This window comes from Nicotiana attenuata, unplaced genomic scaffold (genome assembly GCF_001879085.1).
Source record: "Nicotiana attenuata strain UT unplaced genomic scaffold, NIATTr2, whole genome shotgun sequence".
Classification (NCBI taxonomy): domain Eukaryota; kingdom Viridiplantae; phylum Streptophyta; class Magnoliopsida; order Solanales; family Solanaceae; genus Nicotiana; species Nicotiana attenuata.
Window position 1 is genome coordinate 2,143 of NW_017670905.1, and position 24,325 is coordinate 26,467.

Here is a 24,325-nt window from a genome sequence, read left to right on the forward strand (position 1 = left end):
CTCAAGTCACAGAGTTTTTTGAGAGCTGGCAAATTAAGAGGATCACATCTACACCTTATCACCCAGTAGGCAATGGGCAAGCAGAATCAACGAACAAAGTCATAATCAACAATTTGAAGAAACGTTTAGAGGAGTCAAAGGGTAATTGGCCTGAAGTGTTACCCGGAGTGTTATGGGCATATCGCACGACAACAAAGACAAGCACAGGTGAAACTCCTTTCTCTTTAGTTTATGGAGCTGAAGCATTAATCCCAGTTGAAATAGGAGAACCAAGTACAAGATTCTCACAAGCAACACAAGAGTCTAATGATGAAGAGACGCGGGTCAATTTGGATCTACTGGAAGGCAAGAGAGAAGCCGCATTAATAGAATGGTAGCACAAAAACAAGTGATCGAACGATACAACAGGAAAACACGACTGCGATACTTCAAAACTGGGGACTTCGTGCCTAAAAAGGTTTTTCAATCTACAAAGGCGGCCAACGCGGGTAAACTAAGTCCAACCTGGGAAGGACCCTACAAAGTTCGAGATATTGCAGGAAAAGGAGCATACGAGTTGGAAACAATGGACGGGAAGGTGCTTCCTTCACATTGGAATGCAGTTCATTTGAAGAGATACTACTTCTAAGGAAAAACCCACGGTCAGGTGTCACCATGTTAAATTATATTTTTTGAATTGTTAAAATTTTACTAACGATTTTAGATGATACACAAAATGCTAGCCCGTACTAAATGATGAGTCACGACCTTTAAGGCAAAATGGAATAAACTAAAATTCCTAGCCCAGGGTTACAATTATTCTGATAGAATTATACACGGGTTAAGCAGTCTTCATCTATAATCGCCCCTTCGAGTCCCGCATGTATTTCCTTTTCAGGAAAAGGACCAGGCGAAAGAGACTACCAAGTGCTCGAGGCTTCATACTTCAACACTCAAACACTTGGGGGACTACATAGTATATACAGTCACGTGTATGAAAAAGGCAAAAGCACAGAATATTTAGAAAATCAAGCTTAGAAGAATCAAGTGCGGAGTGAAAGTTACGAAGTCATGGCATCGTAGTATTCTTTCCCATAAGAACAATGGAGTCATCCCTCAAACTCTTCCTAATGTTTTGGAGCTAAAGGGACTATATACTAAAACGGGTTATAAGGGAAAACCCCGTATCTATTGTTCATCTCTTGTATAAATCTGTTACAAGGAAAACAGTTACGAGAAAGTTATAGATGTAATTCAAACACACGTAAAGTATTATTCAAAACTTGTTAGTTCAGAAATAAAAATTTGTCGAAGTTATTGCGAAAAACATGTGTGTTCCTATTTCTTTTATCGTATGATCACACCATTATGAAGTTGAGACGTCTTCTTCATTAAGTGTCAAAATATAAAAGAGCCCTATTTTATAAAACTCATGTTATTTAGTCATGGGATTAACAGAAGCATTTTTCAAAGAACAAAAATGCAGACTATTCTTTAAGTCCTTAAAAATAAAAAGGCAAGAATAGAACAGACGGAAGTTCAATGATAATAAAAACTTCTTAATATTTAAAACTAAAGACTAAGTATAAACTTAGTCATCACATTGTTTATACAAAATGCCCCATAACAAGACTTGGGGACTTGTACTTCTAAAAATCAACCCTCAAGTAATAACCAAGGGTTTGATTACAAAAACTCTCAAATGAACCCAAAAACTTTAAACACGGTTTTCCAAACAGGTACCTGCAAAAAGGAATTCAAAAACAGATATAAATTTTTTCACTAAGAGGAAAGGATTGAAGAAGGATCATCAGCGGGCTCAACTGGAACAACATCACCAACGGAAGTGGGTTGATTTCCGACCATTGGAGTATCAATAGATGAAGTTTCAACTTGACTTGCAATAAGGGGCACGGATGAGCTTGAAGAGGGTGCATCACCCGGGCAATTCCAGCGGTCATGAGGACTTCAACCGCAGAAGTTTCAGTTAAGGGAACTTCACCCACGGGAACATCAACTCCGATAGCTTCAGCTTCGAAAACTTCAATCGCGGGAGAAGGGAAGTCCAATGGTTGTTGAGATTTTTCAATAGTCTCCATCACCTTAGCTAACTCTGACTCCAGATTAAAGTTTTCTTGGCTGGCTTCAACTAAGGCATCACGACGGGAGTTCAGAAAAGCCCAGCTTACATCAACTGCAGCCTTATCTTCAAGAAGCTCATAATCTCTTTCCCAAGCAGCAATTTCATTTTTGAGACCCTCATTTTCATTCAGAGCTGAGTTATAAGAGGCTTGGAGAGAGGCATGAGATTTTTCTAAGGCCTTCACCTGGTCTTCAGAAGTTCGCAGATTTTCTTGGGTTTGAGTCAAATTCTGCATCAAATCTCCAGCATAAACTTCTTTTTGACTTAAAAGAGCTCTTAGCTCTCTAATCTCTTCACTTGATTTAGATAATTGTTCTGAGAAAGAAGACTCGAGACGCTCTCTTTCTTTCTCAGCCTGACTTGAAGAAGCCTTAACAACCGCAAGCTCTGAAGTTAATGCTCTCACCTGCTGTTCCAGGTTATTCTTACTCTCTTGTAAATCTTCTATTGTTATTTGAGCACTATCAAATTGGTCCTTCCAATTAGCTGCTTCCAACTGAAAGTCACGAGCTTCCCTCTTTGAATCACGTGCCACTCTTTTCTAATAATGAAATTCTGCTCATCAGCTCTGTACCAATAAGGTTGGCCTGAAAATGATAAGGAAAGAAAAATTAGAATTCTAGAAAAATTCTGGCAAAATTAAAGAAAGAAGGGGGATACCTTCAAGGTGGAATGAACTATGTCGTTCATCAGAGTCAGGCAGCTATGGCTATTCATTTTTTCTTTCTCAATTTGACCTATTAAAGGTTCAAGCCAAACATCCGCCTGACCGGATTTCCTCAAAAGGCTATTGTTAGCAGGCACTTCGATAGTCACGCTCCTCATAGCAATCCTTTTACTTGTAGAACCCGCTTCTATATTGTGGACAGTAGAAGGAGGAGCGGTAGAAGAAGAAAAAACAGCAGCGAAGGAACCAAAGGCACGGAAGAAGTTGGAGTAGATAAGGAAGGAACCAAAGGCACGGCAGAAGAAAGAAGGGAAGGAACTGAAGATATGGGAGTTGAAGAGGAAGATAGGGGAGGTTCATCCAAAACGGGTCCTAACTCGCCACTCTCAAAACCACTAATGAAAAGCTGGTTAATCGACTCATGAGTATCATGAGGGGTAGCAACATCATCATCAGAGACGAGATTAACAGGCCCGGTAGGAGAAAGATGATGAGAAACTTCAGCTTCGTCAGAGACGATACGTCTCCGAACTCTTGGCCTTTTCACCAAGGAACCATCCTCCTCTTCTTCGTCGGAGCTATCATCGTCTGCGGTTTTTCTTTTCAGAAGAATATCCTGAGCACTCTTTCTAAAGAAAGTTGGGTTCCTAAACGAGAAGCTGCAACTGCTTCAGCAGTAACACCTCGAATAGCAAAACCTGACAAAGAGAAAATTGAAAGTTAAGGCAATAAAGGGAAAAATTTTACATATGAGAAAGACAAAAACTCATACCGTGAGTCTTTACTTTCCAACCATGACGATTGGAAATAAATTTCCAAGACCTAGCCTCCATAGGAGCGATCTTCAACAATTTATCTACCCAGCCACGAAAATTGGGAATGTTCTCTACAACTCCCATGGTTGCTAAAAAAAAAGAGGAAACAAAGTTAAAGAAATTTGTAAATTCGAAAGAAAGAGGTACGAGAGAGATGAGAGACTTACGTGCAAAGTTCCACTTCTCATGGAAGGGAACGTTTTGTTCACCCACTAAACCAACTGTGGGGGCAGCAACAAATCGGGCATACCAGCCACGATCCTTATCATCTTCTGGGCTCACCAAAACCCTCTTACTCCTAGCCACTAAGGTAAAGACGCCATTACGAAAAAGTCTAAGGGAGTATAGATGAATTAGGTGGGAGAAGGTGAAATCAACGTTTGCCAAATTGGCCAGATGCCTTAAACAAGCAACAACCCTCCATACAAGCGGGCCAATCTGTGCTAAACAAACTTTGAAGAAACGACAGAAATCGAGAATTACTGGGTCGATAGCTGGTTTAAACCCAAGAGTAAAAGGGTATGTGTAAACGAAAGAGAGTCCAGTCATATATGAAGTAATCCTCTGATTTGGATTGGGGATTATAATGGGAAAATCGTTACTCCAGTGACAATCTTTGCGAACTATGGGAGCTAAAATTTCTGTAATCATAGTGGGGTAAGTATCAGCACGATCTAAACCAGAAATTTGGGTCTGAAGTGATTGTCTATCGTGCTGAAAAGATAAATCGTTAGGGACTATTTCTTCTACCAAGGGTTCCTGTAATGGTTCAGAGGCCTCCTTGCTCTTAGAAGATGATTTTTGAGTAAAAGAACCTCTAGTTCTAGAGGAAGAACCAGGTCTAGGAGAAGGCATGGCAGAACCACCACCACGAGAGGATCCTAAGCTACGAAGTCTCCCACCCCTTCTGTGTCTAACAGGGGCATTGGGAAAATTGTCTAAAATAGGAACTCTCTTAGGGTTAGGGTTCGAAGAAGACATGATGAGGAAGAAAAATAAGTAAACAGAGATGCGCACAATTCAAGTGTTCGAGGAAAAAGTTTTATGTGGTAAAAGGTAAAAGGAAAAATTGAATTTATACTGATGGGCGACCGTCAAAAGTAAAAATGCAGTAATAGAAGGATCACAATAATGGTAAGTGATACTTCATGAACAGTGGAGCCGAAAAGACAGCCTGAAAAAGTGTTGTAAACTGTGGAACCAATAAGAAGATGACATGAGTCTAAAGCATTAAATGAAAGTGATAATTGAAGCGTCAACTCTGTCAGAACATTAATGGTGACAAAAATTCTCCTTTAATGAATTCCACTTCCCAAATATTCAAACTGACGAATAAATGGTAAGTGGGGGGACTATCTGTATTGGGAAAAATTGTATTTATATATATATGGGTGACATGTCATGACACGTAGACTGATCAAACAGTCAAAGAATTAAGGTTGGTTAATAGACACGAGCAACAACAGATACGAGCAAGTTAAATAAAGAAGGCACGAGCAGTCATACAAATAATTCAACGCTCGTACCTATTCAAGACATTCAAAGGTTAAAGATCGAGAAGAGTCAAAGGAATGAATCTGACAGCAAAAAAGAGCCCAGATACAGCATTTAATGAGTATTAAATACTAGAAACGTTAGAGAATATGTATTTAATGTATATGATTGCATAGCGTAACATTTAAGGTCATTAATTACCCATAATTGTCTTATTATGGCAAATGTAAAGTCTGTATTCCCAAAACGACTATAAAAGGGAAAGTCACAAACAAAAAAGGGGAGAGACCACTGAAAGATACTTTGATTAATTTGCTTTCTGATTATATCATTTTCAAATCTCTTTCTTATATATTTTTTCCGATTATCAGTAAACCGAGTTCTTCTAAATTTAAGCTTTGACCTAAAATCTAATTTTCGGTTAAACAAAAGTCAATCAATATTTTGAGGATATTTTAGTCGTTCAACATTCGTGCTTTTATAATAATATAGATAGATAGATAGATATTGATAGATATAGATATAGATATAGATAGATAGATAGATATAGATAGATATAGATAGATAGATAGATATAGATTAATTAAGTTGTTCATCATTATTAGACATATATCAATATATTAAAGATTATGTATTTAGTTCTAGTATATTGAACGGAATGAAAGTATATTTCACGTGAAAGAAAAATTAGAAAATGACAAAATTAAAACAAAATATCGGTTCTATTTGGTTTGATTTGTATATTTACTAAGAAATTTAGATAATTGGTTTTGTTTTGCTTTAGATAAAAATTAAGTATTTTTTATTTAAAAAAAAGAAGAAAAACTCTCAAGAGCTTAACTAAATTCGAATTAACATTAATTCATGTCGTATTAAAGTTAAACACGAATTGAATTAAGTTGAACCTTTAATCAACTTCAAAGTACAGCATACATAAGAAACCACGTCACAAATAAATCATCAAATTAGTCTCCAAAAAGAACATCGAGAAGGCGAAACACCCTGTCTTCAACTCCCGAAAGAGTACCATAGACGAAAGCCTTCAACTTCGATTCTCACAATTTTGGACTCTCAGTCAATTGCTCATACAATCCAAAACGGTATAATGGTGCTATCGCAGCTGCACGGAGCGTTCAAAGGGACGGTAGAGAGAATCACAAGTCCTCGTACCGTCTCTGCTTTCAAAGAGAAAGGCGTTCTCAGCGTTAACGAGTTCGTTATTGCTGGCGATAATCTTGTCTCCAAATGCCCTACCTGGTCTTGGTAATCAATCTTTCACATATACCGTTTTTTCCAATTCTTGGCCTATGAGATTAGATCTAATTTCAGAGTATTTGTAATTTGTATGAGCTCATTATATTGCATCTAATTGTTATATCATGGTTCATTGTTCATTAACAGGGAATCAGGTGACCCTAGTAAGAGGAAGTCATATTTACCAGCTGACAAGCAATTCCTGATCACTAGAAATGGTACTTATCTATAACCATCATTCTACCAATACTTCTCATAGAATTTGATGTGTTTGGAGAATATATGAGCTACCTAGTGCATGATGACTTCATTCTTTACACTTAATTACTGCTAAATTTACACTTATTAGAATAAACCCGACTTAACTTTAAGCTAAATTCTGATCCTCTCAAATGAACCAAAAAACTAGGAAGTAAGTTTGTTGCATATGCCTAGTTTTAACACAGTTAATGTATCCATTGATTTCTGGGAATGTAAATATAAATTCTCCTTCATCAGAATCCAGAACTGATAATTTGTAATACTAACTTGTTAAACCTTTTTATGGAATTTCAAGAGCCTACAGGGAAAGGGAGGTTTAATAATCTTATAGGCAGGGGTGTTCATACAAACCTGAAAAACCGAAAACCAAACCAAACCGACCAAAAAAACCGATACTTTTTGGTTTGGTTTGGTTTTGGTTTTGAATTTTAAAAACCGATCAAATTTGGTTTGGTTATGGTTTTAATCAGAAAAAAACCGAACCAAACCGACTATAGGAGTAGCTATTTCAAATTCATTATTACACCTATATATATGTATATTTTTGTACAAAGTTTCAAAAATTTATGGTAAATGTTAATAGTTTGCATTTTTAGTATAGTTCTTTACCTTTACATTCTAATTTGATTGGTAGTTTTCTTTTGTTAAGTGTAAGAATTCATTTCGTGTTAAAAATAATATATTTTTAATTGAGTCCTTAAATTATTCATCGCTATTTAATTCAGTTATCATCAATATATCTTGATAAATAATAGATTTCTAAAAGGGCAATTGATTTGATAGTGTTACGTTGAAAATGTGGTCGCCGAAATATGTGTTTGGTAGTGTATATCGTATATTTAAGAAAAAAACCGACAAATAACCGAAAAAATCGAAAAACCGACTAAATCCGACATAAACCGAATCGAGAAAAAACTGACTTAATTGGTTTGGTTTGGTTCTAATATTTGAAAAATCGACTTACTTGGTTTGGTTTCTTTTTCGGGGAAAACCGATCCAAACCAAACCATGAACACCCCTACTTATAGGACAAACAAAACTTGACGCTTATGGAAAGTAGTCATGAGGATAGGAAACTAGACTAGTAACTTCATCTCCCCACTCATGTTTTGCTCAGCATCTTTGTGTTTCAAGCAAGCTTCTGATGGCCCTGGGAAGTAACCATGGGGTTAGGAAGCAAGACTAAGAACTGTATTGCCTAAGACATATTATGCACTGGATCTGTGTTTCAATCTGCTCCTATTATATCAGCTTAAGCATCTTGCTAATTGCTAAGGATATTCATGTCGCCTAATGCTATATCGTGTTCCTACCTTGCTCACTCACCTTCTCCTAGGTAACAACAACAACAACAAACCTAGTGTAATTCCACAAGTGGGGTCAGGGGAGAGCAATGTGTACGCAGACCTTACCCTGCCTTGTGAAGGTAGAGAGGCTGTTTCCGATAGACCCTCGGCTCAAGGAACAACAGAAAGGAAGCAACCAACAATAAGAACATCAAGAAAAAAGAAAGACACAACGTATAATAACAAAGATCTAGAAATACGAAATACAAGAATAGTACTAATACTACCGGTAAGAATGACACAACGTGTAATAAAAAAGATCTAGGAACAAGAAAATATAAGAATATTACTAATACTAGTGGTAAGACTGGGAGAAACTCTCGACTACCTATCAACCTTCAACTTTAATTCACGACCTCCACACCTTCCTATTTACTATTTAGGGTCATGTCCTCGGTAAGTTGAAGCAATGCCATGTCCTGCCTAATCACCTCTGTCCAATACTTCTTTGGCGTACCTTTACCCTTCCTTAGGCCCGACATGGTCAACCTCTCACACCTCCTAACCGGGGCATCTATGTCTCTCCTCATCACGTGCCCGAACCATCTCAGCCTCGATTCCCGCAATTTGTCCTCCACTAGGGCCACTCTCACCTTGTCTCTAATAACTTTATTCCTAATCTTATCTTTCCTGGTATGCCCACACATCCATCTTAACATCCTCATCTCTGCTACTTTCATCTTTTGGACATGGGACTTCTTGACTGGCCAACACTCAGTGCCATACAACATAGTCTGTCTAACTACCACTCTGTAGAACTTGCCCTTAAGTCTTGGTGGCACATTCTTATCACACAGAACACCAGATGCGAGCCTCCATCTCATCCACCCCGCTCCAATATGATGTATAACATCCTTGTCAATCTCCCTGCTGCTTTGGATAACAGACAATATTTGAAACTCTCTCTCTTGGGGATCACCTTCTGTTTTCATACTTATTAAGAATTTTGGCACCTCATCCTGGCCAAAAAAAGGTGGATGTCTGTATCTTGTAGTTTTCTTGGCCCTTCTTTTTGATATTCCATCATTCATAGACGTTCTCTAGTCGTCTTACAGAAACTAAAAAAAAAAAAAAGAATGTAGCACTTCTGTTATGTGCCAGTTTAGATGACGTGCCACTTTAACTTTGTATGCAGTTCCTTGTCTGAGAAGAGCTGCATCAGTAGAGGAAGAATATGAGGCTGCAGGAGGTGAAGTTCTGCTTGATAACGAGGACAATGATGGTTGGCTGGCAACTCATGGGAAACCAAAAGGTATCTGGTATATGTGTACTTCCCAATAACAAATTGAGTTTTATCCATTTTGCCTTGTGACAATTATGTCCCATTTATTTCTTAGAAAACAAAGGTGCTGAGGATGATAACTTGCCATCTATAGAAGCATTAGAGATCAGCAAAAAGAACTCTATCCAGTCAAACCCGTCGTACGTTGGAGGCGAGGAAGAGGAAGACATACCTGACATGGGAGAGTACGAGGAAGCTGACAATCTTATAGAAACAGATCCTGTAAGAAGCTGTCTCTATTTGTGTATGTATTTTAGTTTTAAGATCTGTATAATTAGTGATTAGTCGTAACAGCATACCATTTTATCTTGTATTTGATATTAAAAAGTCCTCCAATGGTTTTGTACAGAATCATGATCCACTATCTGTTTGCTATAGCAGTTCATGCTTTTCATCTAAAGTGCCTTGCTAATCTACATGACCTTTGATGATGATTTTGCTGGTGATCTAATTGAGAGTTTATAAAAAGTACTTTCATTTCATTTGGTAATTGTTCGCAGAAGTGTCACAATAAATACTCGTACAATCATCTAACCAACGAAATGGTTCTCGTTAAGACTTCTATGATGCTGACAGTTAAATATGTATCTATTCTACGAATAATAATTTTAGAAAGAGAAATGTTTAATGGCTACAAGGTGTTTTTTAAACAGCTGAATAGCCCCTAGGGCTTTGATCTAGTGGTAAGAGTGCAATGCGTAATGTGTGGGTCAAGTTCAAGCCCTGTTGCTGCCAAAACTTGGTATTTAAGGCGAGAAGGGTAGAGGGGCGGGTCCATTATCTACTAGGTTTCGAACCGTGCAACACTAGCGCTTGGGATTTCTCTATTATAAAAAAGGAAGAAGCTAATGGTAGATACCGATTACCGAATAGCTTAGAAGTGCAATAACTACAACAGTTTGCAATGAAGTAATTCACGACTCAATAGTGAACAATTGTTAGCATCTCCTTGCCCGCGTAAGGACCGGAGCAGGTGTACAAGATCTTAAAATAAGTTTATTGCCATAGGGAAGGTTTAATAACTCTCTGCTTTTCGAATCTTACTTGATAAAAAAATAAAACCTCCTTTCTTTTGTCTTCTTTGTCTCCTTTCAAGTTCATTTTTTCATGGTATAGATTCCAAAAGTTATGCAAGGGGATTCAGAAAAAATACTAGAATGTAACACTTGGGATTTGAAGCTGCGACGTAAAGCAATTTTTGAACCCTCTTTGCGACTATAAAAAATTCTTCCTTTATGTTAAGGGATTCAACAGCTCATATATAACTAAAAAATTCGTTTTCTTCCCTCTTTACCCAGTATAATTTTACCACCAAGGGGATTCAATTGAACCCGTTGGCTCTACATACCTCTGCCCCCTGATAATATATATAAGAAAATTTTATGGTGTAGATTCTCTACTTTTTGGGATACTGCCTTTATGTGTATACGGGAGATTTTCTCATTATTAATAAAATTATTTACCTTATCGATATGTATGTTTGTATGTATATATGTGTTTATATGTGTGTGTATATTCTATTTGATACAGTTATATGTAAGAAAATTCTGTTTATGCTTTCTGGAAGCTGTCCTATCTTTCAGTTCACTGACTATTAACTAGCTTTCCATTCTTTTCCAAAATAGAAGAAAAAGAATACTTTGCTCTGTGCTTTGTTCTGGTACAAAGTTCAATTTGGTTGGATCTCAGTAAATTCTCAGCTTTGAGATTATTCCATCTACATACAATACCTAAATGGTTAACATCTCATAATTTCTTGCAGGCTACCCTTCAGACTACATATCTTGTGGCTCATGAGCCTGATGATGACAACATTCTAAGAACACGAACATATGATATCAGCATCACGTAAGTGAGCTTCATTCATTAGATTTTGTATGTTGGCTATTTCATGCGCTTCCCATTGAAGAAAAGTATATATTAAGTGTTTTGACAGATGTCCATCTGTACTTTTTGCAGGTATGACAAGTACTATCAAACGCCTCGTGTATGGCTCACTGGATATGATGAGGTCAGCCACAATAAAAATTATAATTGCCTTAAATATATAATTGCATAATGACTACACTTTCGACTTGTGATTATGATGGAAATAGTTGCCAGATGGTCTGACATATTCATGAAACAAACAATTTAGTAACCATACAGCTGAAGAAATGGATAATACAACTAGAGTTTACCTAGATCTTTTGGTTGTCTCTTTTTTTTTTTTTTTTTAGGAGTATTTTAAATAGGTTTACTAATGTACTTTTGAGAGTGTTGGCTTTACTCCTGTTACCTCAGGTCAAGGACTGTCAGCTTAAAAAGCTGACGATGCCATTTATGTTATTCTTTCTGATATCACTTTGTATATATGTTTGATGAACTCAGATCTTCTGATAGTGCTTTATTCTACATTTATTTTCCTCTTATCCAAATATGAATAAGGTAATGTTTTGTCCAACTTAAGTCAATTTGAGACTTAGCATTGAGGTTGTTTTTCTTCTTTATATACACAAATTATACTTTGGTTTATTTCGCCATAATTTTCTGTGCAAAATATGCATTGTTCTCCTTATTCTAATTCTATTTACAATATCCAAGATCTGCACAACGATGACATTGTGAACAATGACATTTTCCACTTGTTGAAATTATGGAAGTGTCTTATTTTTAAGGTTCTTAATAATATCCACTGCATGAGTATTATACTACTTGTGCTTTTGGAGAAAGACGATTCTCTTTCTTTGTTAGAACATGCATTCCTGGTCCTCGAGGAAAACATCATGATCCGATTGCAACACAGTGAACTATTCTTGATTTTTTGTGACAGTCAAGGATGCTTTTGCAACCAGAGCTCGTACTTTGAGGATGTCAGTCAAACCATGCACGCAAAACGGTTGAGACACATCTTTTAGGTCTAAATGCTACTTGGAGACGAGCTTTAAATAGGTTATTCCATTGCTGTAGTTTGGTTTGTAAATGAAGTTACAGTAGTTAGGCTCCAAAGTATACAACTGTACAACACATGCAAAGTTGGATGATTACTCCTTTTGACTAATTCTTTGAGTAGTTCTAACAAGACAGTATTGCCGTTTGCTCAGCCAGTCTCAGACTGTGCATTATTCAGTTATAAACGATTGGAAACTAACCAAATGAAATAACTTATTATTCATTTAGTTCTTGATAAAAAAAACTTCAGATTATTCATTTAGATATTTCAAAATTCCATTCATTTCAATTTTAATCTATGAAATGATCAGTATTACAATGTGGGTTTTGAAAAATTATCGCGCGAAACTGTATGAAAAACTGATGAAATAGAACATTCTGTCATATCAAACATGGGTTGGTAGTTCGGTTATAGGTGGTTATTTCTTCCTTGCTTAATTGGCATCTGGAGGTCTAGTCTCAAGCGCATGCATTTTTTATTCAACTTATCAACTTTTCTATTGTTTTAATATCATTTTAGTTCTTTTAGTTAAATTAAGATTTTGAAGTAAAAAACTAAATGTTGGCATAATTTGTCAAAAGTTTATTGTTTATATTTTTACTTCCTTCTCCCACTACAACCACTTGCCATCTTCCTTGTGCTCAGATCAGTGCTGTCTAATTGGATTGGCAATGAACGCTCACTCAATCTCTCTCTCTCTCTCTCTCTCTCTCTCTCTCACTCTCTCTCTCTCTCTCTCTCTCTCTCTCTCTCCAATTCAGCCATTTCCTAAGAAATACAACTGAAATGAGGCCTGAGAAATGGTTTGTTTTACATATTTTGACCAGAATAACTTTTTTCAAAGGTTCATTTCTTTCTGGTTCTTAGACATAATAGAGCTTGAATGCTTGCTTTGAGTTGATACATATTATCTGTGAAGAACATCCAGACTTCTGCTTGAGATTTTCTAATTTTCACCCAAGCTATTGCTTGATTTTTGAAAAATTTCCAAAACTGATTTCGCGAAATGGTAAAAAACCAAATCCATTTGGTACAAACTGAACCCACCAGTGACACTGTCGAGGACAGCAGTGGCCATTTTAGCTGACCAAAATATTTGTTAGTGAACCAAGTTGTAGATGGCAACTGAACAACTGAATGGGCCATCACACAGATTATTAAATTTTCTTTTTTCTAACCCTATATATTTCCTTTTTAACTGCAATTATTTTGAATGACGATGTTCATTTTAATCTTTGTTCCCAACATCGTTAACTCAGGTGACCATTGAAGATCATCCACATCTTCCAGGGAAACATGCTTCAGTACATCCTTGTCGGCACGGGGCTGTGATGAAGAAAATTATTGATGTTCTCATGTCGCGAGGAGTTGAGCCTGAAGTTGACAAGTAAACTCTAATATCTCATGTAGTATCGTTGTGTTTTTCAATCAGCAGTATGCATATTCACACTCATATATTACCTGTCTGAATTCTAATTTGGTTATTTGGGGATACTTACAACTCGTAGATGTATTTATTTCTGAAGTTAGCATGCACATGAAAATTTTGTTGTTACATATAAAAGGGCTATACTATCTAGCTACAATGATATGGAGATTTTGTTCATTTTGTCATATAATTTTTTAAGGAAGTTGATGCTTTGACATTCAAATTTTAGTGATACAATGGTGTCTCCCCTGAAAGTTGTTTAGCTTGCTGTATTGATCTAGGAATTTTTCTTTATAGTTCGTCTGTCTACCATGAGAAGGTTTCATACAGCTGCAGGATCATATTTTAGCAACGATAGACACGGTAGCAGAATATACAAATGGAAATTCATATGATCAGAAACAGAGTACTTGCTTTATTAAGAAATCTTTAGCCCTTTTATCGGAAAAAATTATGCACTATAATTATGATTTCTAGTCTTCGTCTTGACATGCTTTGTAGAACTGTGAGACATTATTTTACCCCATACCTTCTCGATCTAGCTTTTACTAGTAACATCAAAATTTTCATTACAAATGTAGGAGTATAATACTGACATCAATAGTATAGTTGCAAGCAAGAGTTTTTAACGATACTCTTCTAGTTCTAAAAAGCAATGTAGCTCTTGTTTCATTGACACCACATTTTTTTCTACATTGTTTCATCATTGCATATTAGAGAATATCAATCGATCAATTAACTGTGTCTCAATCCCAAATAATTGGCGTCCGTTATGTGAATTTTCTATATCTTTGCCCTTCTATTCAGTTCAATTTCATTCCAATACTAAGTTTACAACAAATTAGGACTTCTATAAATTTTACAGTTATTCCTATATGGTTTACTGAGTTAAATTACATGGATTCTTTGGAAATCGTGTTATGTTTCTTTTTTTTGGTTAAATATCTATTGATCCAGAGAGATTATAGCTTCCATGTAGTTTTTGGTCTATCTTGTTTCTTTTATGACCTTCATTCATCATATTGTCACACACTCACAGCATTTCGAGGTCTACGTTGGACATGATCAGACAATCTAAACCAAATCTCATTTTATCCTGTGTGCAACTTGCACCATCTGCCAAATGTAATTATTTCAAAGCTTGTTCAATTCTGCATGACCCGACATCCAACTTAGCATTTCCATTTCTACAACACTCATCTTGTGGATATATTAGTCCCTAAAGGCCAAACATTCATTCCCATTAATTATTGTTGGTCTCACTATCGTTCTATACGGATTGCCTTTCATCTTTGTAGGTATTGTTCTATCACATAACAATATTGTGACACTATTTCTTTGACTGAGAGATCCCTTATGGGTTAGCTGGACAAGCCCTGGTTAGCATACAAGTCCTAAAATTAGCTGAGCCTGAATATTTGCATTGCTGCATTTCGGTGCCACAATCCATCAAATCTCACTTTATCATCATTAGTATGATTTATGGGGAGTGCACTCTCAGTGCATACACTCTTATGTCTACTTAACCTAAGGTTACCATCTACGGTGTTTCTCAATAGTCCCACCTGTAGCCACAGAAAGGAAGAAATAAACTCAATGGTAATGATTGTGATGATCTTGCTCTAGCCACTGATTCTTTCTTTATCCTCAAAGTTGAGCAGGTTTCATGGGAGTAAAATGTTGCTTGTTTGTAGACCTGAGATTTGAGACATATTTGGCGTAACAATAGAAACACATGATGTCCTTAATATGGATCTCCTTTTAGTTTTTTTACTTGCATGTGCTTTTTGTCTCATCCTGGATGTTGATCTCAAGCACCATTGACAGGTACCTCTTCCTATTCTTGAAGTTTATGGCTTCCGTTATTCCAACAATTGAATACGATTACACCATGGACTTTGATCTTGGTAGCAGTAGCACCTGATTTGCAGGCAACTTCCTTCGGTTAGTATATTATGCGAATCTCTAAAGCTTAACATACATCAGAAATAGCTTTGTCCTCTCTATTAGTCAATTAACCTTGTAAGGCTTTTAGCGGAAATAGAGATCTCCATGCCCGTGAGCGCATGAGTCGTCACTTTTTCTGGTCTACAGAGGCGTATAGTAGGAAAAAGGAGCCCAACTCAAGTGGTCTACAGAAAATCACAGGCTTTGTCCTTGTTATTATTTCAAAGATCTATCTTCTATGGAAATTTTTTGGGGAGGTTTATTTTCTTATTCTCTTAATCTGCGCTGTTTCTTTTTCTCTTTCTTCTGGAAGAGGCGATGCAGAAATGGTGCTTTCTTTTTCTCTATGGCTTGGTAAGACGACGATTATAAATGTTACCTTCTTCAATCTCTTTCCTTTGTTTTATTTTTTGTATTTCAGATAGATGCTGCACGTAACATGTCAAGCACCAATTACTCTGATGACGATGCATCTGTTCGTGTCATGATCAGTGATAATTGTACATACTGTTTATAGACTTCCTTCTAGATAGGTGGTGCATGCATGATGAATTGTCAGCAATCCTTGTTATTGTATATTGACAAGAAGATTTAAAGGTTATTTTGAGATGTGAATTTGCCCGATGAAATTGTTTATTAATGCCGTCTTCAAAAGTTAACTGAGTGAAAGCAACGAAAAGAATCGAGCCACCTTCTAAGTGATGGTTCTGTTTTCCGTATTTATATTTATTGTTTTCTATTTATTAAAAAGCACTCTCTCCCTACTACACTTCAGTTTGGACTCGGGACTTAGCATCGAAGTCTCCATTTAACTCTCCCTCTCCACGGTTCAGAAGGAATGTCCAATAAAATGGTAGTATACCTGAAAAATATCTACTTTCTCAACTGACTAAAATCTAGAGGAGGAAAATCTTAATAGAATATGGAAAAGAAAACGACAAGTCGAAGGCAATAAACTATGAAGATGTATTTATTATTCATATTTTTAAGTTAAGATTAAACAAAAGGATTCGCAAATAAAAGTGCTAATACTATAATCAGTCCATAAATTGTATAGATATTCGGCTTAGACTTCTTTTCCGCCTATTGCTACTTGGCTAGATGAAGCGCTCAAAAGTCAGTACTATCAGGTCATTTAAAAGAAACTTTTATTTTGAAAAATAAAGGGAACAATCGGTTATGGAAGGTAATGTTATATATATAAAAATTATATTGTCAATGAATTAAAGTTGAATCCCTTAGAAATGTCATTCTTTTGCAACATCTAAGTGTCTAATACGTACAACACAGTGATAGGCCTAAAAATAACCATTATGTTTATGCAGAGTTCGGTGATCTCCCAAGGAAGCGCTCTTATAATTTCCTACCAAATTCTGTTCGAACATTCTCTCGTGTACTTCTTTTTCGTTCATACACCAAATAACAAAGATAGCCAGGAGTTTTATAGGATTTAGGATCGAAGTTATGGTGTGGAATTTGACAAAACAAACTTACAAGAAGGATACTTTGGATGACGAAAGAGAAATATATTTAAAAGATAATGATTTTATGTGGTTTATATATGATCATTAAACTTACATTTACACGTGAAGAAAGAAGTAATCTAAGATATCACATGCAAAAAGTATTTCAAAATTAGAGATACCCACTTACGAACAAATTCTTTACAGAATTATGCTGATGACAAATGAATTCGTTACTTATTATTTTTGACGTGGAACGCTTTCGAGTTTTCAGAAACGTCTAAGGCCAACACAACAACTTTCAAATAGTTCTTGACTTTACGCTTGACGTCCGAGTTGGACAGTATTGAAACCGCCTCTCTCTCTCTCTCTCTCTCTCTCTCTCTCATAATCTTTCCTCTTTCTCTATTTTTCAATTTTAATTTTGTGTTTCCTTAATAACGATTCTGATCAAAGTTTTCGAATTTACGCACTAGCTCCGGTTTTCATACCTGCATTCCACCACTTTCATCTCTGTGATTATTCTTATTTGATTTTATGAGATTACTATAGATATCATAAGTTTTCTATTTGAAGCTTTATCACTGGATTTTCACGTGAAATTTGAATCTATTCCTTAAATTTCTAAGAACGCTCCATTCCGTGTGACCTCTTCTATTTTGAACTTTATGATTAAAGTCTATGCGTAGCTATCATATACTAGCACAAAAAAAGACTAGCAAGGTTCTCTAAATATCACTCACTCTTATAACCCGATAGGTCGTTTTGAGTACTAGCTTCTCTTTCTGTGTTACAAGACCTTTCATAGCTCAATTTGGTAATTTTTGACTTGCGTGCGTGGTCCGTGTCGATTTCCGGAAAGTTTATATGTGAATTTTTTAAGAAAATGTGGTTTTTGACTTTGAAAATAGCTAGAGCAGACCACGGTCAGCGTTTGGGGTAAACTACCCCGGATCGGTGTTTTAACGATCCCGGTAAGTTTATATGATGATCTTGTACTTGTACGCATATTTGGTTGGGGTCCCGAGTGACCCAAGGCCGTTCCGGCGCTTTATGTGAAAAGTTAGAAAATTGAGTTTAAACTTTGAAAATCTTGAGTTTTAATGATCGATTCTTGATTTTGGATGTTATTTTGATGATTTGAGCGTGCAAGCAAGTTTGTACGATGTTATTACACATGTGTGGATGTTCGGATTGGAGCCCAAGGGGCTCGGGCGAGTTTTGGATGCATTGCAGATGGTTTTGGCATAACAGATAACTACCGGTGTTCTTGGTCTACATGTCTCGCATTTGTGATGACCTGTTTGCTAATGCAGCGTTGCTTTTGCGAAGTCAGGCTCGCATTTGTGATGACTGGGAAGGGGCTGGGAACTTCACTTTTGCAAAGAAACTGTCGCATTTGGGAGATAAAGGGTATCGTAATTGCGGCGTTTGTGTCGCATTTGCAACACTGATGGGCTGAGGCACAACTTCGCTTTTGTGAAGTTTGGTCCGCTTTTGCGAAGATAGGGACTTTCGCAAATGCGAAGGGTGAGTCGCATTTGCGATAACTATAAGGCCCAGGCACTGATTGAAATTGCAAAAGTTTGATGGATTTGAACATACACGTTCAGTTCCTTTTTGTAATGAACTCCTCTAAATTCCCGTCTAAATAAATGTACCCTGTTTAGCACCAAAAAAAGGAGGTGCACCTTCTATCCTTTAGTTAGGAAATCAATCCGCTACTCTTTCTTCTTTTAAATTATATTTGAATTAATAAATCGAGTAAATCCCCATACCTTTGTCGCTTTTTTTTTTTTTTAAAATTAAGTACACTTTTTTTCTTTTTATTGGTTACGCGTTTTCTTTTATTTTTTCCTTCTCTTTCTTTAATCTTTGTTTTGCCTTTTAAAATTCCTAAATCAAAAATCCATCTTTTAGACATCCTCTCGGAAACTCGGGTCTCTAGCGTTCATGGTGCAACCTTGCTTTTAAAATCCTAGATACGCCTATATATAACAATTATATTATCTCCTTGCCTACTAACCCTTTGATATTTGTTTATTAACCTAGGTCCCAAACATAGTTTGGCAATTTATCATCCATGTCCTCCTATAGGCTAGTTATGTTCATAATACATTCACTGCTAGAAATGCGATGCGTCCTCCTTGAAAATCCACATAGAATCTTTAAAATTTTGTATGATACAGTTCATCATAGTTCTTGCATTCCTATTATTTGCACTTCCTTTTCCATAGGCATCAAAGTATTTAGCCTGCGAACTGAAGGTAGGCGGAAACCTTCGCTTAAAGCAAACGGCACATATTTTTGACTTTTGGGCTAGATCAAGAGATATTGCTCTATACATGTGAACAATAAAGTTCGTATCATATCAAATGGAGTATTGGAGAACATATCTTTGGCTGAAACTTAGTATTTTAGCAGATATTGAAGAACAATAATTTTTGGCTGCTTAAATATGCTGTAAGGAAAATCAGTAGATAATATTGACTAAGAACAACAAGGAAAGAAGACTACAACTTATCAAAAATACTGTGTCGTGGCAAGCCACTGCCTTGAAAGCGATTTCGGCCGGACTGGGTGCAAATCGTTAAGGCCGGTCGCTCCCCAAGGTTCCACAGCACCTCCAAACACGTGCACTCGTGGCTGGAAGTTCAGAATTTGCACAAAACAGTTGCCCAGGAAGAAGAGAAGATGAAGGTATTTTATGTGTTCGATAATTCACAAAGAAGACTAGGAAGAAAGGAATGATTAGCTAGATGTATTCTTGGTTAAGAATTGAGTGATTATGATGGCTAATTCATAACCTATTTATAGGAAATTAAGGAGGTTGCATGTATGACAAGTGTCGAGAGACTTTTGACACTTGTCCCATTATGTTAGTCCACTTGGCTCCAATATTGACAAGTGTATCTTGTCTTCCATGCATGAAGACATTTGGCTCCAATATTAACAAGTTTATCTTGTCTTCCATGCATGAAGACATATGGTAGATTTGCATAGCCATTTGTCAAAGCCATTCAACACTTGGCTTTAAGACTTCATGCAAGAGGCCACTTGGAAATAGATAGGACATTTTGAAAAATAAAAAACTTATGGCTATTGGTTGTAAATGGAATTTCAAAAAGAAATTTTTGATTTTGCATTATGAATAGTTCCAACAATCCCCCACTAATGCAAAGACAAAAATAGAACAATTTTGGTCAAAAGAAGGAACATGTACTTAAGTGTCAATATCTTTCGATTTGAATTGATACGTAGTGAAATGAGGCAACAACTAACATCCACAAAGTGAAGTACTCTTGAACTGAATGGACATTAGCTGAGACCCCCACAACACATATTATATCTTTAATTTTATGCAAATTCTGCGGTACTAACAAAGTGCTTTTATGGTCATGCACATACCTTGGGTCTCATTAGTGCTCTAGAAAGGCATCCCAAGTCTTTCATAAAAGGCGACCGCACCTTTACACTCACGTAGGTGATTCCATCAAGTCTATCTACACATAGACTACCTTAAGGCTATGGAATCATTAAGAGCACAATAAGCTCAACCTTATAAAGCACTACCACACCCCATAGGGATAGGAAATGTAATGCATATTGAGGTCTCATATGGTTTCGTTTGACCACAAACGGGTATCCACCATTCTTTCTCAATCCATGGGCTTTAGCCCCATCCCCCTTGACGTTTCAAGGATAACTCTCCTTGCCAAATCCTTGGTTAAAGGATCCGCCAAATTTCTTTCGGATCTTACATATTCCAAGGAAATAACACCATGTTTCAACAACTGTTTTACCGCACCATGCCTAATGCGGATATGTCTTCTTTTTCCATTGTACACACTATTTTTGGCAATTCCAATTGCTGCCTGTGAGTCACAATGTAGAGAAACTGGTGAAGCTTGTCCTCCCCACAAAGGCACGTCTGCCAATAAGTTTCTCAACCACTCGGCTTCTTGCCCTGCCAACTCAAGAGCAATGAATTCAGACTCCATAGTAGATCGTGCTATACAAGTCTATTTTGAAGACTTCCATGAAATAGCACCTGCACCCAAAGTGAACACATAGCCACTAGTGGAGCTAACTTCATCATTGTCAGTAACCCAGTTTGCATCACAAAATCGTTCTAAAACAGTAGGAAATTTATTAAAATGCAAACACCAATCCATAGTACCTCTCAAATATCTTAGCAAACGATGAAGAGCATTCCAATGTTCACTACTAGGGTTGTGAGTATATCTACTCAATCTACTAACATCATAAGCAATATCTGGTCGTATATAATTCATGAGAAATATTACACTACCAATTATCTTAGCATACTCGGTTTGAGAAATACTAGATTCCTTATTCTTTTTCAAGTGTATGCTAGGATCATAAGGAGTTCTCACAGGTGCTACATCAAAACAATTAAACCTTTTCAACTGTTTTCTCAATATAATGAGACTGAGACAATGAAAAACCATTAGAAGTTCTTTTGATTTTAACCCCTAAAATCACATCTGCTTCTCCAAGATCTTTCATTTAAAATTTAGAAGACAAACAATTCTTAGTCTCTTTTACAACATTCACATTAGGGCCAAAGATTAACATGTCATCCACTAAACAAACACATAATAACACAATCTGATCCTATCATCTTGGAATAAACATAAGTATCAGATGCATTAACAACAAAATCATTATCCACTAATGTGCTATTAAACTTTTCATACCATTGCTTAGGTGCCTGCTTTAGACCATACAAAGACTTTCTCAATTTGCATACTTTATTCTCCTGTCCTTGGATCATAAATCCCTCAGGTTGAGACATATAGATCTCTTCCTCTAAATCACCATTTAGGAAAGCTGTTTTAACATCCATTTGATGTATTACCAAATTATGAATAGGGGCTACAGCAACAAGAGTTCTAATAGTCTCTATCTTAGTCACAGGAGAATAAGTGTCAAAGTAATCAATGTCTTTCTTTTGATTAAAACCCCTAATAACAAGTCTAGCCTTATATTTCTCAATTGTACCGTCAGGTCTCAACTTCTTCTTAAATATCCACTTGCTACTTATGGGTTTACAACCTTTAGGCAAATCAGACAAGTCCCAAGTATGATTAGAAACTATAGAGTCTAATTCACTTTTAATGGCCTCTTTCCAAAAACTAGCATCTATTGACCTCATTGCTTCACTATATGTCTTAGGGTCTTCTTCTATTAAATAGATTGATACTAATTCATCACTCAAATTATCAAGATCAATATTTTCAGTCAAGAAAGTAGTAATAAAGTCAGGACCAAAGCTAGCTTCAATTCTACGCCTCTTGCTTCTTCTAAGGTTATTTTCATGCTCATTAGCAGTAGCACTAGAAGAAGGCACAATATGAGAATTAACATGCATAAATGTAGAAGCATTATTAGGCACATCACTAGGCACATTATTTTTCAATGGAAAAATATGCTCAAAAAATTCTGCATCTCTAGATTCGCAAATAGAACTATCATTCAAAGACATAAATCTATATGCAGCACTATTTTGAGCATAACCAATGAAAATAGCATTAAAAGTCTTGGGTCCAACAGTTACTTGTTTAAAATCAGGTAGACCAACCTTAGCCAAACACCCCCACACTTTCAAAATTTTTAAGTTAGGGGCAAACCCTTTCCATAACTCATATGAAGTTTTATCTAACTTCTTATGAGGGACTTTATTAAGAACATAACATGCTGATAAAACAGCTTCCCCCCACATATTATCAGATAAACCCGAACTCAAAAGCATAGAATTCATCATTTCCTTAAGGGTTCTATTTTTTCGTTCGGCTACACCATTTTGCTGGGGAGTATAGGGAGCACTAATCTCATGTATAATACCATTTTCCTCACAAAAGGCTTCTAGAGTATTAGTACTATATTCACCACCCCTGTCAGACCTAAGTCTCTTAATTTTTCTATCTAATTGATTCTCTACTTCTGCCTTGTATTTTAAAAACATGCTTTCAGCTTCATCTTTTGACTTAAGAAGATATACCTTAGTGTATCTAGAAAAGTCATCTACTAAGGTGATGTAGTATTTCTTTCCACCTTTACTAACAGTGTTTTTGAAATCTGCTAAGTCTGAATGTACTAGTTCAAGCAATTCTATTTTTCTACTAGTTACATTCTTAAAAGGCTTTTTGGTATGTTTTGCTTCTACACAAACAGGACACTTAGAAAAATTATCAACATTAACTGTAGGAATTAATTCTATTTTTCTAAGTCTTTTAATAGAAGCAATATTAACATGCCCAGTCTACCATGCCACAAATCAATAGACTCAGCAATATAAGCAGAATTGAAAGTACTAGCATTATTAGTAATCTCTTGAGCGATGTTTAGTACAAATAAACCCCCACTAAGGTAACCTTTCCCAACAAAAGTCTCCCCCACGAGAAATAGTAACTTTATCAGATTCAAAAACAAGTTTAAGACCTGCTTTGTTGAGAAGCGCACCAGAAACTAAGTTTCTATGAAGGGAGGGTACATACAGAACATTGTTCAAGGCTAAGGTTTTTTCAGAAGTTAGCTTAAGGAGAATTTTTCCTTTACCCATAACTCCAGCTGTAGTGAAGTTACCCATGTAGACACACTCGCCATCAGCAGATTCCTCAAAGTCGTGAAATAGCTCTTTGTTGGCGCAAAGATGCCTTGAAGCGCCTGTGTCCAGTATCCAGTCAGTCTTGTTAGCCACCATGTTTGCCTCAACAACTACAGCAGCAATGACATCACCACCCTCAAAAAGGTTGGCTTGGACTGGAGCTTTTCTTCCATTCTTTGAGCTTTGTCCTTGTCTCTGGTTGCACTGAAAAGCCTTGTGACCAATTTTGCCGCAGACATAGCAAGGTCCTTTCGACTTTTGAATATGGCCCTCCGGCTTATTGAAGTAATTCTGCTTCTTCACATGTCCTTTCTTCTGACCTTTCTTCTGTTTTCCTTTAAACCTGTCTTTCACAAAAGTACTAGAAGACAAGGTTAGCTTTAGAAGAATTAAGAGAGAGAGAGATTTCATCTTATCCTTAAGTCGTTCAGACTCCTCATCTTTGAGGCGGTTTGCTTCCTCAGTCCTCATGTGACTGATTAGTTCTTGAAGAGTTAAGTTTTTCTTCTTGTCTTTTAGTTGATTCCTGTAATCACTCCAGGAAGGTGGAAACTTTTCAAGCAAAACATTAACCTGAAGAATCTCACACATCTCCATGCCTTCGTTAAAAACATCAGCAGTTAAGTTCTCATACTCGTGAACCTGTTCCATGATTGGCTTATCATCAACCATCTGAAACTTG

At 36.5% G+C, this 24,325-nt stretch overlaps 1 pseudogene across 1 annotated transcript; it reads left to right on the forward strand.

The window, feature by feature from the left end:
* Positions 1-6,035: 6,035 nt before the first annotated feature.
* On the forward strand, positions 6,036-16,235 carry LOC109244386 (annotated as a pseudogene). The gene is made up of 10 exons (XR_002070689.1): positions 6,036-6,361; positions 6,500-6,570; positions 9,095-9,211; positions 9,297-9,463; positions 11,004-11,089; positions 11,201-11,252; positions 12,054-12,119; positions 13,433-13,560; positions 15,430-15,546; positions 15,971-16,235. The product of XR_002070689.1 is annotated as an autophagy-related protein 3-like (transcript).
* The last annotated feature ends 8,090 nt before the right edge of the window (positions 16,236-24,325 follow it).